Genomic DNA, 22,139 nt, shown 5'->3' with positions numbered 1-22,139 from the left:
TCCTGCTGATTTTGTTATATTGGATATGGAAGATGATAAAAAGTCTTCTATTATTCTTGGAAGACCCTTTTTAGCTACAGGTAGAGATTTGATTGATGTGCAAAAGGGTGAATTCACCCTGAGGGTCAACGAAGAACAGGTGATCCGTAATGTATTTGAAGCCCTCAAAAACCTTAATGATTCTGAAGGGTGTATGAAAGTTGATGTTGTTGAACCACTTGTTCAAGAGGTGCTAGAAGCTGAGGTACTTGATGATATTCTGGATCCTCTTTCTGAATATGAATTACTTGAGATTGATGATTTACCACTCCAGAAAGACATGGTGAGCACGCCTAAGGTGGAAGAAGTTCCCAAGCTTGAGCTAAAGCCTTTGCCTCATTCTCTGAAATATGTGTTCTTAGGTGAAAATGATTCATATCCAGTGATTATTAGCTCTTCCTTGAAGCCAAGAGAGGAAGATGCACTTATTACAGTGCTCAGGAGCCATAAAACAGCTCTTGGGTGGACCATTGGTGATTTAAAGGGGATTAGTCTAACCAAGTGTATGCACAAGATCCTTCTTGAAGATGATGCTAAACCGGTTGTGCAACCACAAAGGAGACTCAATCCAACTATGAAAGAGGTGGTCCAAAAAGAGGTAATGAAACTATGGGAAGCCGACATTATATACCTTATTCTGATAGCCCTTGGGTGAGTCCTGTGTAAGTAGTTCCCAAGAAAAGAGGGATGACAGTGATCAAGAATGAAAAGAATGAGCTAATTCCTACAAGAACCGTCACAGGATGGAGAATGCGCATAGACTACAGGAGGCTCAACACTGCTACAAGGAAGGATCACTTTCCCTTGCCTTTTGATGACAAGTCATCTTATACTAGTTTTACAAGCATTTTTCATTAGTTTCATTAGGTTTTATGCACTTTTTTGCACAATAAGTAAGTGATTGGAGTGGATTTTCATGATCATTTTGAATTAATCAAACATCATTTATTTTATACAAAATCATAAGGTTTATGATAGAATTAATTGATTCTATGAATGATACAAAGATCTTGTGATTTTGGTGAGACTTTGATTGGTTGTTTGGTTGCTTGTAGGTGAAGAAATGAGGAAGAAAGGGAAAAGCCAAGAAAGCGTTGCAATAGTGAACGTAGCGTTCACTCTTTCACCTTTCTCGTGGATCTTGGCTTGGACGGATTGTTGGCCAACCAAAAGGGTAACGTTCACAAAAGTGAATGCCAAGTTCACTACCCTCACCTTTTTCGGGCATCAACCAAGAGGAAAGCACTAGGTAGCGCTCAAAATTGCAAACGGAGCATTCACTTTAGTGAACTTTCTCGCGACTCAAGGCTTGGAAACAAGGGAGCAAAGCCCAGCAAACCAAGGAAGGGTAGTGTTCAAAAATCAGAGCGTAGCATTCCTTTTTGGCAACGTTTTTGTGACCTTTAAACCAATGGAAGCTGGGCTCAAAGCAAAACAAGGGGTAGCGTTCAAAGAAGTGAATGCCACGTTCACTATCTCACCCTTTTTCGTGGATTGCTAGCAAGGGAGCAAGGCTCAGCTAGGTAGCGTTCAAAGGAGGGAACGAAGCGCTCAAAGAAGCCAAGCATGCACCAGTCACGTTCAAAGAGTGAACGTAGCGTTCACTTATTGAACGCTAGAGAGGCCAAGCACGCACCAAAAATTGGCACAAGGAGAAGTGAACGCCAAGTTCACAAAACCCAACGGAGCGCTCTACTGGAGCATGCCTCCAACCCAATTTCAATCAAGTGCCATCCGGATCCATTGTTTCTTCAAAGTCCAAAGCCAAAAGCCCATTCCAAATGCTTAGTAACTAAAATAGAAAGTGTATAAATAGGAGTAGATTTGATTTGATAAAAGACCTTTAGCTTATTTTAGTTTTCTCACTTTTAATTTTCATTTGTTTTGAATTTGGGAATTGGGATTGGATCTATTTTCTTTCTGTTTTGTTCTTTCTTTTGCAACTTCTACTTTCTGTTTTTTGGATTTTGAATTGAGAGTGGGAAATTCCATTGAAATTCTTCATCTTAGAATAATCTTTTACTTTTCCTTTTTGTTCTTCTAAGAATTAAAAGTTGGATCTGAATTTCCTTTTCTGTTCTCATTTTTATTTCTTCTGCAAATTTCTTTTCTACTTGTTCAAGAGAGCAATTGAGATCTAGATCTGCTTTCTGATCTTATTGCTCTTCTGCACTTTTCAATTTCTCTTTTATAATTTCACAATTGAGCTAAGTTTTCTTTCTGTTTGTTTCTTCAAGCAATTTACCATTTCAGTTTTGCTACTGAGATCCAGATCTGAATCTCTGCATCTCATAGCTCTCTGATTTACTTTAATTTATATTTTCTAGTTGAATTTGAATCCCAACACCCAAATCCCTTTACTCTTAATGCAATTTACATTTCCCAGCAAATTAGATTCAGCAATTTAAGTTTCTTACACTTTAAGTTTCAGTCATTTACTTTTCTTGCAATTTAAGTTTCAGCTCTTTTACTTTCTTGCATTTTAAGTTTCTACAATTTATCTCTTCTGTACTTTACTTTTCTGCTCAATTTACCTTCTCCCTTTCAGTTACTTGCAATTTAGCTTCTGTTAATCAAAATCACTTAACAAATATTCGCCTAACTAAATTCATCACCTAACTAAAGTTGCTCAATCCATCAATTCCTGTGGGATCGACCTCACTCTTGTGAGTTATTACTACTTGATACGACCCGGTTCACTTGCCAGTGAGTTTTGTGTGGAATCGTTTTTCCCTCATCACCTTTCATTGATCAGATGCTTGAGGTTAGCTGGTCATGCTTTTTATTATTTTCTAGATGGATATTCTGGATATAACCAAATCGTAGTGGACCCTCAAGATCAAGAGAAGACAGCATTCACATGTCCTTTTGGAGTATTTGCTTATAGGAGAATGCCATTTGGACTCTGTAATGCTCCAGCAACTTTTTAGAGGTGTATGTTTTCAATTTTTTCTGATATGGTTGAAAAGTTTATTGAATTATTTATGGATGATTTTTCTATTTTTGGTAATTCCTTTGAATCCTAGCTTAAGCATTTATCTCTGCTCTTGAAATAGTGTCAAGAATCAAACCTTATTTTATATTGGAAAAAATGTCATTTCATGGTTACAGAAAGTATTGTTCTTGGACACCGAATTTCAAGCAAAGGGATTGAGGTTGATAGAGCCAAGGTGGTGGTTGATAGAGCAAAGGGATTGAGTCATGCAGGATTTTAGAGAAGATTTATAAAGGATTTTTCTAAAATTGCTAAACCATTGAGCAACTGACGTTAGTATTTTTGCCAGTAAAGAATTTTATAAAATCAGTCGCGTTGTAGATATAGTCTCTAAACCAACAGAAATCCCTTCGTACAAATGTTGTGGTTGTCACAAGTAACAAACCCCTTAAAAATTGATAACCAAAGTATTCAAATTAAGGACATTATTGTTTTTCGCTTAGAGTTAATGATGTGCTAAATAAAACGAACAAAGGGGTAAAATAGGCTCAAAATTGGTTTGCAAGGGATAATAAAAGGTAAGGCCATATGGGTATGTAAGCTCAGTGAAACAAAGGCCTCAATTATATAAGTGCATGCATACATCAAACCATGGAAATATAGAATCAAGCAAGACAAAGATCACAATTTTAGAGAGAAAAACACACACCAAAAATAAAATATTGGTTGATAAAATGCAACCAATTCAAATAAGCTCAAAATCTCACTGGTTTTGTGTGTTCGAGCTCTAAACCATGTTCCAATATAATATTTCTTCAAACAAGTGTAACATTAAATTTTATTAAAATTAGTGAAATGCTCTAAAAGGTTTCTTGAAAAAGAAAATATTACTTCAACCAAGTGGTAAAATATGCACAAAATCAAATAAATATGCAATCAAACATGCAAATGCGACAACTAATAAGAAAAAAAATAAACCATTGGTGTTGAGATGGAAGAGTAACTAACCCATGGAGATCGGTATCGACCTCCCCACACTTAAAGATTGCACCGTCCTCGGTGCATGCTAAGACGTGCAAGTGGACGGGTTGTTCCAACTGATGCTGTTCTCCAAAGATTGTGCAGGTGGACTTGTCTTGTCTCCCCATGTAAACGTCTTTTGGTTTTCTTTCGGGTGGCCATCCTGAAAGAAAAAGGGAAGAAAAGTAACCCAATAATAGAGATAAGAAAATAAATAAAGTATAGTTGGGTTAATGCCAAATGATAAGGGTCTCATTTACATGGAAGCTTCAACATGTACGTGAGAAAATAATAGAAGCACATGGCATACCAATGGTGTAAAATTTGCAACAATGGGGAAGAGAGTGGGGGAGGAGAGATAATATAAATTTATGTCCATGCAAAAGTAATACAGATATAAAAGATTGGCATTGATTTAAATAATATTACTCAATCAGAATTAAACAAGTCACTAAGCACCCAAAATAATTCAAGAGAAGATGCAACAGTGAAATAAGAAAATTAACACCAATGGTAAAATAATAAATTTAGAAAAGAAAAATAAAAATATGCACAAAATTAAAATGCAATGAATGAAATATGCAAATAAAATAAGTAAAATAAAATAAAAGATAAGAAGAATGAGAAGGGAAAGAAGGGAAGAAGAAGTAAGTAAGAAAGGAGGGGGGAAAAATTAGGATTGGGGGAGAAAAGATAAGATATTTGGCAAATAAGGATAAGCTGTGCGGCGCAAGCGACGCGGTCGCGTGGGGCACGCGGTCGTGCGGCTTGCGCTTAAACTGATTGACGCGGTCGCGTCGGTCACGCGGTCGTGTGACACAGTTTATGCTACTGGCGCGAGGGCAGCCTCGCGCTGGCACAACTCTCTGTTCAAAATCATATTAGTGCCAAATTTTAAGTGATGCGATCGCATGGGGCATGCGATCGCTTGAGTGGGCTTTAGAGGAATATGACGCGGTCGCGTGGGTCACGCGGCCGTGTGGGAAGGACTATGCGTTCAGCACCAATCCAGCACCACTCTCGCACAACTTTCGGGTGTGCACCACCTTGACGTCGAAATCTTGGTCACGCAGCCGTGTGGGGCACGCGGTCGCGTGAAAGGCCATTATTCCCATATGACGCGGTCGCATCAGCGATGCGGTCGCGTGGGCAATTTGTGCCATTGGCACACCTCCAGCCATGCTCTCGCGTGACTTTCTGTTCATTTTCTTTTCTTCCCATTGCACTGGTGACGCTGCCATGTCGCGTGCGTGCTTTTTTTTTTATATATGCAATATGCAGATGCAAATGCAGTGCTGATATGGATGTTATGAATAATTCCAGGTTCAATAAAAATAAAATAAAATAAAAAACAAACAAAATGAAATAAAATTAAAATTGAGAAAGGAATGATTATACCATGGTGGGTTGTCTCCCACTTAGCACTTTTAGTTAAAGTCCTTAAGTTGGACATTTGGTGAGCTCCCTGTTATGGTGGCTTGTGTTTGAACTCATCCAGGAATCTCCAACAATGTTTGTATCTCCAGTAACCTCCGGGGTCCCAAACTAAGCAGGTAAAGCCCTTAAGAATGTTCAAACAGATTCTTAGGCTCCCGGGGTAACAAGTGTCAGAGCAGATTCCAGGATCCCAAATCTTGCTTTTACACCCATCTTTGTCGGGATCTGTATTTTTCCAACTGGGTGATAAGCAATTTGAATTCTCACTACAGCTACCAAACAGCTTCCTAGACCCATTCAGTTGAGCTTTACACCAACCTTTGCGTTTAAACTTAAAGCTTCCAACCATGATGAACCTTGCAGGACAATTCTTACCACTGGCCATCTTCCTCTTACTCTTAATGTTACAAAGAGTTCTAAGTTGACCATCCGTCTCCGGTAGCCCATATTCAAGTGGAATTAGAAAGCTAAGGGATATGAATTTTACCCACTTGAATGTTGTGAAGGATGATGGCAACTTAGGGGGAGGTATTTTTAATGAAATTGCAAGCTCCACTCCCTTGTGCTTTTCTCTGATAATTACTACCTCTTTGCAAGCTTCTTCAATTTCAACCTCTTCCTCTTGGTAGCTTTCTTCCAATTCAATCTTCTCTTCACTGCTTTCCAAGGGCATGGGAGGTTGTGCTTCTGCTTCTTGAATCTCCATCTCTTGATCAACCTCTTCCAAGTCTTCAACTGTGATATGCCTTGGAGGTTGTACACCCTCCTCAGCATCAATTTCAAACGTCTTGGAAGGAGGTTCTATGACTGGACTTTCCCATGGAGGTTCTGCATCTCCTAAGTCTTCAACCATTTCTTCCTCTTCAATAATTACAGCTTCCTCCACTTGTTTTAGTACAAAGTCATGCTCCATACTGTCCACTGGAGTTTCTAGTATCTCCTTCATACTACGTTCTTCATTAGATTATCCACATGAAGCCATGGGGGTTCCTTGAGTGTCCGAACATCGGGAAGCTAATTGATTTATTGCTTGATCCAGTTGGCGAATGGTTGCTTGAAGTTTTGCACATGTTTCCGTGAGACGCTCTATTGAGTCTTGAGGTGATGGATATGGACATGGTACATAGGGAAGTGGTGGTTCTTGATATGGTTCATATGGCTCATAAGGTGGTTGGTATGGTGGGTAAGGGTTAGGATTATATGAGGGTGTTTGGTGGTAAGGGGCTTGTGAGTATGGTGGTCCAAAGTCATGTTGAGGAAAGGGTTCATAGGCATATGGTGGTGGTTGTTGATAATCCATTGGAGGTGGTTGTTGCCAAGAGGGTTGATCAAATCCTTGTGGCTCCTCCCATCTTTGATTGTTCCAACCTTGATGCCTGTTCTCATTGTAATTTCTTCTTCCTGCGACATAATTGTAACCAGACTCATAGCCAAAGGGGTGAGAGTTCATAGTATCAAATAAAAATTAAAAATGAAAATAAAAACAATTTTAAATTAAAAGGTTATTTAAATTTTGAATTTGAAAATTAAATTTTGAAATTTGAAATTTGAAAATTTTTAAAATTTGAATTTTAAAATTTGAATTTTAAATTTTTGAAATTTGAATTTTGAATTTTGAGATTTGAAATTTGATTTTTAAATTTTGAATTTTTTGAATTTAATAAGGAAAGAGAAAAACAATAAAATGACAACAAACTTAAAAATATTTATATCAAAACGAAGAAAACAATTAAGAACAACTTGAAGATCAAGATGAACACAAAGAAAAAAAAATTTTATTGAAAAATTTTTAATAACTAAATAGAAAATAACCTCTTAATTTATGAAGAAGCAAAAATAAAAACAAATAAACAAGCAAAAAGCAAATATTTACAATAACCAATAATAAGGCACACGTTTGCAATTCCCCGACAACGGCGCCATTTTGACGTTAGGATTTTTGCCAGTAAAAAATTTTATAAAAACAGTCGCGTTGTAGATATAGTCTCTAAACCAACAGAAATCCCTTCGTACAAACGTTGTGGTTGTCACAAGTAACAAACCCCTTAAAAATTGATAACCGAAGTATTCAAACCTCGGGTCGTCTTCTCAAGGAATTGCAGGGAGGTGTTCTTATTATTGGTTATGAAAAAGTGTGTTTTAGGGTTTTGGATTAAGGTAAAAAGTTAGTTGAATGACAAGAAAGATAAAATAATAATAAAAATAAACTCTTGACAAGGTGTGAAGAACTGGAAGTCCTATCCTAGTTATCCTTATCAATTGTGATGAGAATTGAATTTTTCTCCCACTTTGTTAACCTCTAACTATGAAGGTAAGTTAAGTGGATGAATTAATTTCGATTCCTCGAGTCCTAGTCTTTTCTTGGGAAAGGCTAGAGTTATTGGAACTCGAATTAATTCTTGAAGAATTCCAATTTTCAATCAACAATGAGTTTGATAAATCAAGAGTCACCAATTAATCAACTAAAGCCAAAAGGGAAAATATCTAAATTAAATTAAAAGCATTTATAAATGAAGCAAAGCAAAATTAAATCTAAAAATACCTCGAATTGCATTCACAAAAGAACTTAAATCTGACATGGACATTCATAAATTAAATTGGAGAAATAAATAAAAGAAACATTGAACCTGGGATTGAGAGTCACTCCTAAAACTAAGAGAAGTCCTAAATCCTAATCCTAAGAGAGAGGAGAGAACTTCTCTCTCTAAAAAACTACATCTACTCCTATAATTGTGAATATTGAAAGCCTCCCCCATGAATGGATACATTCCCCCACTTTATAGCCTCTAATCTGTATTTTCTGGGCCGCAAACTGGGTCAGAAACAGCTCAGAATTCGCTGGTTGCGAATTCAAACACGCTGATTTTCGCCACTGCGATGCGGCCACATGGAGCACGCGGTCGCGTCGCCTAGCGTCAAGGAAACTATGGTATATTATATATCAAATTGAAGCCCTGGACGTTAGCTTTCTAACGCAACTGGAACCGCGTCGTTTGGACCTCTGTAGCTAAAGTTATAGCTGTTTGAGTGCGAAGAGGTCAGGCTGGACAGCTTAGCAGTTTCTCCAACTTCTTGTATTCCTTCCACTTTCGCATGCTTCCTTTCCATCCTCTGAGCCATTCCTGCCCTGTAATCTCTGAAATCACTTAACACACATATCAAAGCATCTAATGGTGATAAGAGAGGATTAATATTAGAAATATAAAGGCCAAAGAAGCATGTTTTCAATCAAAGCACATAATTAGGAAGGAAAATGTAAACTCATGCAAATAGTATGAATAAGTGGGTAAAGAGTTGATAAAATCCACTCAATTAAACACAAGATAAACCATAAAATAGTGGTTTATCAGTAACCTCTTAGTTGCTGATGTTCCTTTTGTATTTGACACTGAATGTCTACATGCTTTTGAAACTCTAAAAGCAAACCTTACTTCTGCTCCCATCATAGCTCCCCCTGACTGAGATTTGCCATTTGAATTAATGTGTTATGCTAGTGATTATGCTATAGGAGATGTTTTAGGACAGAGACATGGCAAGCTTATACATGTCATTTACTATTCTAGTCATTTGTTAAATGATGCTCAAAAGAATTACACAACTATAGAAAAATTTTTTTAGCTATTGTGTATGCTATTGATAAGTTTAGGTCCTATTTAATTGATTCTAAGGTTATTGTTTATACTGATCATGCTTCTTTGAAGTGCCTTCTAACCAAACAGGATTCGAAATCAAGATTAATCAGATGGGTGCTACTTCTTCAGGAGTTTGATATTGAGATCAAAGACAGGAAAGGTCAGAAAATCAAGTAGCTGACCACCTTTCTAGAAATGAACCTGAAACAAGAGTGCAACCACCCACAACTATGACTGAGGCATTTCCAGATGAGCAACTGTTCCTCATTCAGCAGGCTCTATGATTTGCAGACGTTGCAAATAACAAAGCCATGAATTTTATTCCAAAAGAGTATAGTAAACAACAGGTGAAGAAGCTACTGACTGATGCAAAGTACTACTTTTGGGAGGATCCATACCTTTTTAGAAGATGCTCATATGGTATAATCTGAAGATATGTATCAAATGAGGAAACACAGTAGATTCTTTGGCACTGTCATGGTTCTGATTATGGAGGCCACTTTGGTGGTGAAAGGACAGCTACAAAGGTCCTTCAGAGTGGTTTTTACTGACCGACTCTTTTTCAAGATTCAAGAGCATTTGTGAAGAACTGTGACAGATGTGAAAGAGCTAAGACTCTCCCTGCCAACCATGAGATGCCACAGTAGGAGATTTTTGAGATTGAGTTGTTTGATGTGTGGGGTATTAACTTCATGGGACCTTTTCTACCTTCATATTCCAATAACCATATCTTGGTGACAGTTGATTATGTGTCCAAGTGGGTGGAAGCTGTGGCTCTGCCCACTAATGATGCCAAAGTGGTGATGAGCTTTCTTCAAAGATACATTTTCAGCCGGTTTGGTGTCCCAAGGACACTCATTAGTGATGGTGAAAGTCACTTCTGTAACAGACAGCTGGACTCACCTCTGCAGAGGTATGGAGTCCATCATAAAGTCACAACCCCCTATCACCCTCAGATAAGTAGACAGGTTGAGGTTTCTAACAGAGAACTCAAGAGGATTCTAGAAAAGACTGTTAGTATCTCAAGGAAGGACTGGTCTAGGAAGCTTGATGATGCTCTCTGGGCATACCGGATAGCTTACAAGACTCCTATTGGCGTGTCCCCTTATCAATTGGTATATGGTAAAGCCTGTCACTTGCCAGTGGAGCTAGAGCATAAAGCTTACTGGGCAATCAAGTTTCTGAACTTTGATGCTCAAGCTGCAGGAATAAAGAGAATGCTTCAGTTGAATGAGCTTGATGAATTCAGATATTCAGCCTATGAGAATGCCAAGCTCTATAAGGAGAGAACAAAGATATGGCATGACAGAAAGATTGCCATCAGAGTCTTTGAACCAGGTCAGAGGGTACTTCTGTTCAATTCAAGGCTTAAACTCTTTCCTGGGAAGCTGAAATCCCAGTGGTCAGGACCATTTTTGGTTACTCAATGTTTTTGTATCCCTCTTTCCCAGAAAGCTGAAATCCCGGTGGTCAGAATCGTTTGTGGTTACCAGAGCATCACCGTATAGTTATGTAGAGATTCAGGAAGAGAATTCTGACAGAAATTTTACAGTTAATGGCCAGAGGTTGAAGCACTATCTTGGAGGCAAGATTGATCGCCAAAGGTCTGCTCATCTGCTGAACTATCAGAACTAACCGTCAAGCTAGTGACGTTAAAGAAGCGCTTGTCGGGAAGCGACACGATATTTTTGTATCCTTCAGTTTGATTTTCGCTTTGCTTCTTATTTATTTAATTTTGTATTGTTTGAGTTTCTACTATTTTTTCTTTATTTTACGTGTGTTTTGATCATGCAGAATATTAAGAGCAAGAACCAGTACACTTAGAAAAATTTTTGACCACCCTGGGAATGTCTACTGTGGACTAGGTGGCGCCAAACTTGGGCCTTCGAAGTTTGGCACCGGACACAACACGCAACTTGGCAATTGTACTCTGGAAGGGTGGTGCCAAACTTGGGATATCCAAGTTTGGCGCCACATGATATGCACAAAGTGGAGGTTTAGTTCTGGAGGGGTGGCACCAAACTTCAGCTTTTCCAAGTTTGGCACCTGCTTTGTTACTTTGGCCTATAATAAAACAAAATCTCAGCAATTCTAAACCAAATCCCCTTATTTGGTCTCCACCTAACCCTCATCAATTCCCCAGCCCCTGCATCCCTTTCCAAACCTGTGCCCCCCTCCCTTTCCCTAAATATTATTCCCCAATACCCCAACCCACCCGTGACCCCCTACCCTCAACCCAACCAATCCACCCTTACCCCACTTTCTATATAAACCCCATCCTTCCTTCTTCTGACCACATCACACAACACTTCATTCCCTCATTCTATACCCACCACCATAGCTTCCCCCACACCCTCTTCGAAGATCAAAAAGCCTCCCCCATTCCCTTGTCCACCCACAACTACAATAACCCCTAAACCTTCACCTCAAGCTAACAGTACCCCCTTCCTCACCCACCCCAACCCCATTCTGTCCATCCCCTCCTCCTTCCTTCATCCCTTTCTGTTTTCTTCTATTTCATTAAAAAAAGGGAAAAAATTTAGCATTAATTTTTATTTTATTCTTTTCCAATTTCTGCTCTCCCTTACCTCTGTCTTCCCCTTTGTATTTCTTTAATTTGCTCGGGGACGAGTAAAACTACTAAGTTTGGTGTTGTCACTTTGCTGGTTTTCATCTGTTTATTTTCATGGCACCAAAGACCACTCAACCCTCCAAAAAGAGGAAAGGAAAGGAACCGGCCATCGGTTCTCATGAGGCATAGAGATTTCGCTCTAAATTACATGAAGAACATTTCTTTGAGGTTACTAGCAAGAGGCCTGTATTGCCGAAAGTGTGATTTGCACTCCAACCGGATGAGTATCTAAAAATTCAGTACTAGATTCAGAGACGAGGATGGCAGTTCCTATGTAATCCGCATATGGAGGTCGGACAATTGATGATTTAGGAATTTTATGGGAATTTGTGAATTACATACAAAGATGTCTCTGGAGTTAATGAAAGGAACCACAGAAGCTTTGTGAGGGGAAGAATCATTGATTTTAGTCTGGAAACTATCCGACAGACCCTCCGATTACCACAAAATGCGCCCACACTTCGATGCTACAGTGAGAGGGTAAACAGAGATCAGCAACTAGAGCAAGTGCTCGCTGATATATGCATTCCAAAGGCCTAGTGGAGTGACAGAGGAAAAATGTTGATAAAGATTTTTTACAAAAATTATCGCATTGCAAGTATAGTTCTAAACCGACAATTAAACCTCAATCAATGTTTAGATTGTTTGTCACAAATAAAAATCCAATAAAAATAAAACGAAGTATTTAAAGCTCGGGTCGTCTCTCAAGGAATTGCAAGAAAGTATATTTATTATTTGTTATGAGATTGTATCTTTTTGGGTTTTGAGTTTAATAAGCAAGGAATGTAAATAACAAGAAAATGAACTAACAACTAAGAAAAAGTCCTAACAAGGGTTGAGAGTCGGAATTCCTATCCTCATTATCATTGTCAATTGTGGTGGTAATTGCAAATTGCTCTCACTTAGTTAACCTCTAACATTTGAAGGAAAGTCAAGTGAGCAAGTCAACTTGAGTTCACAAATCCTAATCAAAGACTAGAGTTAGTGAAGCTCAAGCCAACTAGCAACTTTCAATCACTAACCAACAAGAGATTTTGACAATTCAAGAGTCTCCAAATTACTCAATCCAAGCTAAGAATATAAAAATCTAATTTAAAATCCTACCAAGCATTTTATCAAGTACTTAGTAGGCACAAAATAAAAGCATGATAAAGTTAATAAGGAATATTAAATTTAAACAACCAATTGCAAGCATCAATGACTAACAATAAAAGAGAGTAACAATAAATATGGAAAACATAGATTGCATTAATAGAAATCAAATGTAACAAGAGCTCATAAATATAAAATGAGGAAAAAGGGAAATTAACAAGAGAAGAAGATGAACTAAAGTCCTTAAACAAATAGAAGTAAGACAAAAACTAAATTAATGGAAGATTGAACCTGAACCTAAAGAGAAATTGAAAAAAGAAACCCTAAACGTAGAGAGAGGGGAGAGCCTCTCTCTCTCTAGAAACCAACATCTAAACCAAAGAATTGTATGAATGAAAAGTGAATGATTGATTCCCCTTTCCAGCTCCACTCTGCATCCTCTAATCAGTATTTTCGGGCCTGAAACTGGGTCCAAAGCAGCCCAAAAATCGCTCCTAGTGTTTTCTGTTTAATGCAGTACGTGACACTCTGTCACGCGTACGCGTCAGCCATGCGTATGTGTCGCTGGACTTTTCACTGGCCATGCGTAGGCGTCAACCACGTGTGCGCGTCATCTGTCGAATGCACTAGTCACGCGTACGCGTCGCCCATGCATGCGCGTCGCTACCAGATTCTAAAATTCTCAATTTCTTGTGTTCTTTCCACTTTTGCATGCTTCTTTTCCATCCTCTAAGTCATTCCTGCCCTATAAAACCTGAAAACACTTAACACACATATCACAGCATCAAATGGCAATAAGAGAAGATTAAAATTAGCAAATCTAAGGCCAAAGAAGCACGATTTCAATCATAGCACAAAATCAAGAAGGAAAATGTAAAACATGCGATTAATATGCATAAGTGTGAGAATAATGGATAAAATCCACTCAATTCAATACAAAATAAACCGTAAAATAGCAGTTTATCATGGAGATTGGGTGCAAAGGGAAAGCCATGCCATCTCAAGAGCAGTGACTTGACTCCTTTGGCTAGGGGGTGGCTGGATTTTATCTAAAGATCTATCATGCCCACCAGCAACCAGTCCGAGTGCACTGTGGACCGGGCCATTCTAATTCACTGCATTATGAGAGGAGAGGTAGTGGAAGTGGAGGATGTTATTGCTCAGCAATTCTATCACGTCATCGCCAACACCGTCTCATCTACCGTCTCTGTGAGGCCGCTAGGGTGAAGGTAGAGAATGATTTTCCTATTCCAGTCGAGAGACCTATCACAAAGAAGACTATGGAACTGGTCAAGGAATACCAGAGGCTCCCCAGAGTAGAACAAGCTGAAGAAGAGGCTCAATAGGATCAGCCCCCATTGCCTCTGGGACACTACTTTCCACCCCAAGAATACTGGCAGCAGCTCATATCCTCCATTGAACAAATGAGGATCACGTAAGACAGTTGCTGGCAGCAGTACACTGCGTCTATTGAAGAGATGAGGGTGACACAGAACACACGTTGGGAGCATCTCACTACCACCCTTGATGAGATGAGAGCTGCTCAGGACTTTCAGCGCCAGGAGATTTATCAGTTGGGACAGGATTATAGCCGCCTGAGAGGACCATACAGGTCACAGCCAGAGGAGAGAGACCCCCACCAGGGAGATTGAGGTGGCTTAGTTCCTTTCACATCCTATATTATTTTTCCATTACTATGTTAGGTTCCTGTTTTTTCCTGTTTTGTCTTAGTTATTGCATGATCCTTTGTTATTTCAATTCCTAGGTTCTAGTTTATTTTTATTCTGTTGTTTGCTTTCAATTCTAAAAAGTATCTCATGTATTGCTCACTTAGCTTGAATTCAAAAGAAAAGGAAGAAGAAAAAGATGATTGCTTGAGAAATAGCATTTATAACAAAGAATAGTTTTAATTACTTAAATGTGGTGGTATTCGTTATGATTCTGAATGCATGACATGAACCATGCATATTTGAATTTGAATCAAGGGATGTTGATGTATAAGGAATAGAAATTTAGAGAAATATTATGAATTCTCTGAAGTTAGTGAGAGCTTAATCCTTGAAGCAACAGAAACAGCAAAAGAAAAATAAAGAGCAAGGTCCAAGGCTCTGAGCATCAATGACTAGGGAGGTTAGACATGATTAAAAGCTCAAAGAGTTGTTTCCCTAGTCATATGCTTGTGGTGTGAATGTGTCAAGTAAGCCTTGAGACAGAACGCTAGGAGTCGAGATCAATTGCAATTAACAGAGTATGCTAAAGGCTTTGAGCACCACTATCTGGGAGCAACTAAAAGAAAAATCAGAGCTTAAAAAGAGTTCCCCAGTTAAGTGCTTGTGGTGTTTTTGTATCAAGTAAAGCTTGAGACAAAACATTTAAAGGCACGGCTAGGCTCAAGGTGCAAAGCACCAAAGAAAAGAGAATTAAAGGATATTTGCTGTGTTCAAGGATTAAACTGAAGTATAAAGATTAGAGAATTCATAATAGTATCTGGATTCTAATTCCGAATGACAGTGACATTCCTCTGATTCAAAGGAGAGTGAGATGCCAAAACTATTCAGTATTGCAATAGACAAGCCCCACTTCAAGAAGAGACATGAGCCTAATTGAACTCTCACTCCTCATGCAAATTCACATCTTAAATATGTATTAGTTCTGGTTGCTTGAGGACAAGCAACAATTCAAGTTTGGTATTGTGATGCGTGAGCATCTCTTCTATCTTTTCCTAGTGAATTTGCATTTAAATTGTTAAGTTTAATCAAGATTTAAATATCTTTTAGCCACTATGAATACTACTTTGAGTTGTGTGCAATTCTGTTTATTTCAGGTAGTATTTTGGACGAATTTGACAGAATTTGCGTGAAGAAATGAAGCCACAGCAGAATAAGGAGGTGAAGCCAAACTTGGACTCTCCAAGTTTGGTGCCAGGTGTGCTTCACAAACTCGCATTACTTTCAGCCTTCACGGCACCAAACTTTGGATTCTCCAAGTTTGGCGCCACACTCACCATTCTCTGCGAAGCACACGGGCATGATAAAGCCAAACTTGAGATACCTCAAGCTTGGTGCCAACTAAAGAGACTCCAAGGAATGGATACGGATGATTTGAATCCAAACTTGGGATAACTCAAGTTTGGCGCCAGCTAAGGAAGACTTCGAAGATTTCACACAGCCTTCCCGGCGCCAAACTTGGGATTCTCCAAGTTTGGCGCCACCTCTTAAGAATCAAGTGGTCCCCGCACTGTACAAAGCATGCACGAAATAGTATTTTAATTTGATTGAACTTTATTTTATTTTTAAAATTGAAAAAGGTATTATTTAGTTTTAGGAAATATAATTTACATTAATTAGGATTAGATATAAAAGGAAAAAGAATAAGCCCTTCGGGCTCTTCTCTTGTCTTCTACCTCATTCCGCACTTGACAGTTTTTCAGAATCCTAGTTTTCTCTCTGAACCATGAGCAACTAAAACTCCACTGTTAATGTTAGGAGCTTTGTCTATTGTATGGATTGATATTATTATTTTTCTATTTTAATTCATGTATTGATTTCTATTTCAAAAATTATTTTCGTTCTTTATCATATGAATTTGGGTGAAACGAAAGTATGACCCTTGTTCTAATTGAGTTCTTGTATAACTTGGAAAAGCTCTTTACTTGAACAATAGCTTGAAAACAAAAATTCTCCTAAATTTCTAATTATCTGAACTTAATGGGATACGTGACATATAATCTTCTTATATTTGGATAATTAAGGTTTCTGTGGCATATGAACTAAAATTGAACTTAACCTTCTAATTGGAATCAAGTGACCAAGGAATTGGTGGTTGATGAAGGTTAGAAGAGACTAAAAAGGACTAAGGAATTAGGATTTAGTCACATATAGTTTGCCATGAATTGAATCTTGCATGATCAAAATAGTTGGTAAGAAAAGTCAATCCGGAAGATAGATATCTCTGAAACCTTAACTATTTCTCCATATATACTTCACAATTAGTTTGTGGGTTATAAATTCCGCACTAATTGTCACAGATGTAAATTCCGCACTAATTGTCACAGAAGGAGACATCCCAATTAAGGAGGACAAGCCCATCACTAAAAGAAGGATGGATCATGTTAGAGAACTGGCAGATGGACCACAACAAGAGCATGTGGAGCCGCCTCAACAGAAAAATCCCTAAGATGCCTCAAGGATCTATTTTCCTCCCCAAAATTTTTTTGGGACCAATGGCATACCTCTCTAGGAGAATTGAGCTCCAACAGGGATCAGCTGAGGATGGGACATCAAGAGCACTCCACCATCCTCCATGATATAAGAGAAGATAAAAAATTCATGAAGGAAGAACAAAGAGTTATGACGGAAGAACAACAGAGGCAAGGGCGTGACATAGAGGAAATTAAGCACTCCATTGGATCCTCCAGAAGGAGTAGTAGCTACCATCACTAAGGTGGATTCCTTCCCTTTACTCCCTTGTTGCCTATGTTAATTTTTTCTGTTTTCCATGTATTTTGTTTTATTCTCTGTTTCTAGTGCATGATCATTTGTTTTCATGTCTTAAAGCTATGAAATATTCCACGCATCTATCACCTTGCTTAAAAGAAAATTTATTTTATTGAAAAAGAAAAGTAAGATGCATGAATTTTGAGTCATACATTAAGAATAGTTCAATTATTTCGATGTGGTGACATTGCTTTTTGTAACACCCTCACTACCAGAATGTCATGCTTCCGGCTGCGTGACTCTGATAGCTAGGAGTATTACAACTACTTTATATACTTAATATTAAAATAGGAGCCTGTGACTCAACACAGTATCGCTGATTTCTTTAAAAAAACCAGAAATAAAAACTTTATCTTAAAAGAAACAAGCAGGCATAGATTCATGTACAAGACTTCTTACATAATATCTTACTATATATATATACAACTCCTATCCCTCTTACAAAATTGTAATAACAAAGACGAGGGAAGAAAATAATCTAACTAATACAACAACATATAAACCAAACGCAGTATAACTCTTCATAATGCTTCTTCATCCGGTTCCTGAAAAGGTAAAGATGTAGGGGGTGAGAACCTAACCACACGGTCTCACCACGGAGTTTTAGAATTGTCATAAGAAGATATTTAATAAGAAAACTGTTTTCAAATTCAGTGATTATCATTGCCTTATGAATCCTTTTAAAATCCAATAGCTAATCGTTCAAAACCTTTTCAAAGAAACAATGTTTAATCTTTCAAAAATCCAAAGTCTTTCTTTTCTCATAAGAAAATTTCAATCAGAAACCAACCACGCAACCAATCAATACAATCATCAATTCAGCACCAAAGTTCAATCTCAAATGTAGCACACTAGGACAAACACAGGTAAGACAGATAAGGAAAGCACAGGTTTAGGTAGTAGTTACAGCAAATAGTTAAGGTAGCAGTTAAGAACAGTTTAACAATTAGGCACACCAAAACACGTTCAAACCCAAGCAAATCATACAAATGTATATGATGCATGCCTGTCCTATGGCTGATGAGGCTCATCTGTCGGTTATCCAGCCAACTCGACAAGTCTGAAAATACTTAGACTGTCCCCCAACGTGCATCCCCAAGAGTCTATGCATAGCTTTTTCTCAAATAATCAATATTGCTCAATGGGGTTACATTCTCGAAAATTTATATAGTGCCCGGTCAACTTACGTCGTAGGGTCAACAGAGTATCGAGCTTTCAACCTAGAGCAAGTGATGGCAAGCCACTGCATTTACCCAGGGAAACTTGTGTCTCAGATAATTCAATTTCATAAGCCATATAAATAATTCATTCAACATTCATCAATGTCTAAGTCATTCTCAACATCATCATCATTCATCAATCCATATCTCATTTCCAAATTCATTCAAAATCATATGTCAAAGAAAATCCTCATCGTCCTTCTTTCCATTCCGTTCACTAACAATTCCCAATCCAAAACATAACTTTTCCTTTGATAAATGAAGTAATCTTAAATCATATAATGCTTAAAATTAAACCTTTTAAAATAACTACTTCAAATGAAACTTCTAATTTTATAAAATTTTGGCAGCATCTCCTCTAAAACTCGGATTCTGCCACCCTTTTCGGGTCCCAACCAAACCAAACCAAACACCTGTTAATCAGAAAAATCACTTCCAATAACCATTATCACAACAACAACATTCAACCCATGGAAATTACAAAATCCATAATTCAATCAACCAATCCTATAAATCGCAATTTTAACCAACTTCAACCAATAGCAATCAATCAATAATTAAGAATTCTCGGTCTTCTCTAAACAGTTTCAAACCAAACCGTTCTTCAAACCCTTTTCGATTCATTTTCCAAAATAGCAAATCATTCTCAACAAAACAAACCGTTTTCAAATATTAAGTCTCTTCCAAATTTATTTTAAAATCAAATTCCGATATTAAATCGGGTTTAATATCAAATCAAATTTCAATATTAAATCGTTTCTAAAATTAAACTAAATGCCAATACTAAATTTCTTCCAATAATTCAAGGAAAACCACTTTAATCACATCAGTCAACTAGTTAGAATATTCAACTTTCTCATTTGATCAATTAATCAATCAAACTCACAAATCTCATTCATCCAAAACAACTCAATTCAATTCATAAGACTCACGAAATCACAAAAAAGTATTTTACACATTAATATCGATTTATAACAACTCTGAAAAGTAAAACAAGTTTAAGAAAAATGCCCCTACCTCAAAAGTCGAAACCTTTAAGGGTTAACGCGTCAAGGGTCCCTTTTTAGTCTTAACTCGCGGCAGCAACCACGAGAAACGAAGAAGGATGACACCGCAACAGCCTCTATTTTAATCATACAGTTTCCAGAACTCAACCCTAGCATATTAACATCATGAACTTCTCAAAATTTTATAGCAGAATAATAACGGTAAGAAATCCAAGGCTAGAATAAATTACCACAGTTAAAGAAAAAATTCCGCAACGGAGGGGCAGAAGCTCCGGCAGCTACTCAAGTGACAACAACAGCCCCAGGCTCCGACGACGCAACTGTAAAAGCTCTGTAGTGACAACAATGTTCAAGGAATTCAGAAGAACAGAGATTAAAAATGAAACCCTTACCGACAGTGGATTCCAGTAACGACAGTGCCGTTTTCTGGCAACTAGGCACGGCGGCGAGGCTCGGCAACCCATAATCAACCGTGGTGACAGAGCATGCGACGGTGGCGGCGGCTTCGCGCTGCACGACAGCGCCTTCCCTCTCTCCACTGGAAGCTCTCTCTCTCTCGCTCTTTGCTCCAGTGACGGCGATGTTTGCGGCTTCACTCGGCAGCAACGACGTTGGCGGCACGCTCAACGTGACAGTGACGGCGTGGACAATAGCAGTGGCCTCCTCCTCTCCTCTGCTCGCATGGTTCCTTTTCATCCTTTGGGCAATGTCGACGGCGACGGCAAGGCCCACCAGCGCCGGCTCGTCCCCCTTCCTCTCTTCCCTCTCCTCTTTCTCCCTTTCTCTTCTCTCTGCTCAGTGTTTCTTTTTTTTTCTTTTTTTTTTCTTTTGAAATAGTTGTTAGTGGCGTTTATGGGAGGGGTTAGGGCGGTGAGTGTGGCGGTGAGGTTAGGGAAAATTTGGGATTTTGTTTAATTAGGGTTAGGGTTTGCGTATGGAATTGGGGATTTTGGGTTTAAGTTGAGTAAAATAATTTTAATAAAATTGGAGCATAAAGTATTAATATTTTGAAAATCTAATTTAATCTCTAAAATTACTTTAAAATATTATTTGTGGTACAAAAATACTAATTAATTATTAATAAATTACTCTAATTAAAAATACATGGTAATATAATTAATTTTCTTTATCTTTAACTTAAAGTATTAAATGATATAAATTAAATTATCTAAAATCAAATCATATAAAATTCTTATTATTTCATAACTACCAATTTTATAATTTAAATATAGAAAATAATTCAATAATTATAAAATTAGACAAAATTCTAATTTAAATAGCCAAACCTCATTATTTTTCAAATTTCTAGAACTTTAATCATAAATAGGAAAATAATCCATAAGTATAGAGTTCGGATAAAACCTTAATTTATTTAAAATCCAATTAATTGCCTTTAATTATCTTTAATAAAAATAATTTCTGAAATTAAAACTATAAATAAATATATGATTTGAGATTAGTTCAAAATAGGACTTTTCAAAAGTCTTGGGTCTTACACTTTTATTTTCTGAATGTATGAATAAATAGTGCATATTTGATGTTGGAGTTAAAGAATTTGGCTCTTGAAATAATTATGATAAAAGTGAAATATTATTGGTGATATGAAAAATCCTAAAATTGATTCTTGAAGCAAGAAAAAGCAGCATAAAGAAAAAAATACGAAAAGAAAAGCAAGCAGAAATAAAAAGCAGAAAAAGCCAATAGCTCTTTAAACCAAAAGGCAAGATCAAAAAGCCAGTAGCTCTTTAAACCAAAAGGCAAGAACAAGGATCCAAGGCTTTGAGCATCAATGGTTAGGAGGGCCTAAAAGAAATATCTTAGCCTAGGCAGTTCAAATGAGTTGCTTCCCTAACTATATGCTTGTGGTGTGAAGGTGTCAAGTAAAAAGCTTGAGACTGAGCAGTTAAAGTCATGGTCCAAAGCAAAGAGTGTGCTTAAGAACTCTGGATACCACTGGCTAGGGACTCTAGCAAAGCTGAGTCACAATCCTAAGGAGTTCACCCAGTTAAAGTGTCTGTGGCATTTATGTATCCGGTGGTAATACTGGAAAACAAAGTGCTTAGGGTCACGGCCAAGACTCTAAAGAGGCCGTGTTCAAGAATAAAAAATAACTTAACTAAGAGAATCAATAATATCATCTGGATTCTGAGTTCCTAAAAGATGCCAATCATTCTGAGCTTCAATGGAAAGTGAGATGCCAAAACTATTCAGAAGCAAAAAGCTACTAGTCCCGCTCTTCTAATTGAAACTGAGCTTTGTTGAAAACTCTGAGATTTATTGTATCCTTCTATTCTTTTTATCCTACTTTGTTTTTTGTTTCTTTGGGACAAGCAACAGTTTAAGTTTGGTGTTCTGATGAGCGGATATTTTATACGCTTTTTGGCATTATTTTCATATAGTTTTCATTATGTTTGTTTAAGTTTTATTATGTTTTCATAGGTTTTAGTATAAAATTCACATTTTTGGATTCTACTTTGAGTTTGTGTGTTTTATGGTGATTTCAGGTATTTTCTGGCTGAAATTGAAGAGCTTGAGCAGAAGTCTGATTCAGAAGTAGAGAAAGGACTACAGATGCTGTTAGGATCTGACCTCCGTGCACTCGAAGGAGCTTTTCTGGAGCTTCAGAAGT

At 37.6% G+C, this 22,139-nt stretch overlaps 1 long non-coding RNA gene across 1 annotated transcript; it reads left to right on the top strand.

The window, feature by feature from the left end:
- LOC110270673 lies at positions 718-19,747 on the top strand. The gene is made up of 3 exons (XR_002360315.1): positions 718-732; positions 9,896-9,898; positions 19,597-19,747. It is a non-coding gene; the product is annotated as an uncharacterized LOC110270673 (long non-coding RNA).

Source organism: Arachis ipaensis, chromosome B04 (genome assembly GCF_000816755.2).
Source record: "Arachis ipaensis cultivar K30076 chromosome B04, Araip1.1, whole genome shotgun sequence".
Lineage (NCBI taxonomy): Eukaryota > Viridiplantae > Streptophyta > Magnoliopsida > Fabales > Fabaceae > Arachis > Arachis ipaensis.
Note: the sequence above shows the minus strand (reverse complement) of the source record. Positions and strands in the feature narration are given on the sequence as shown.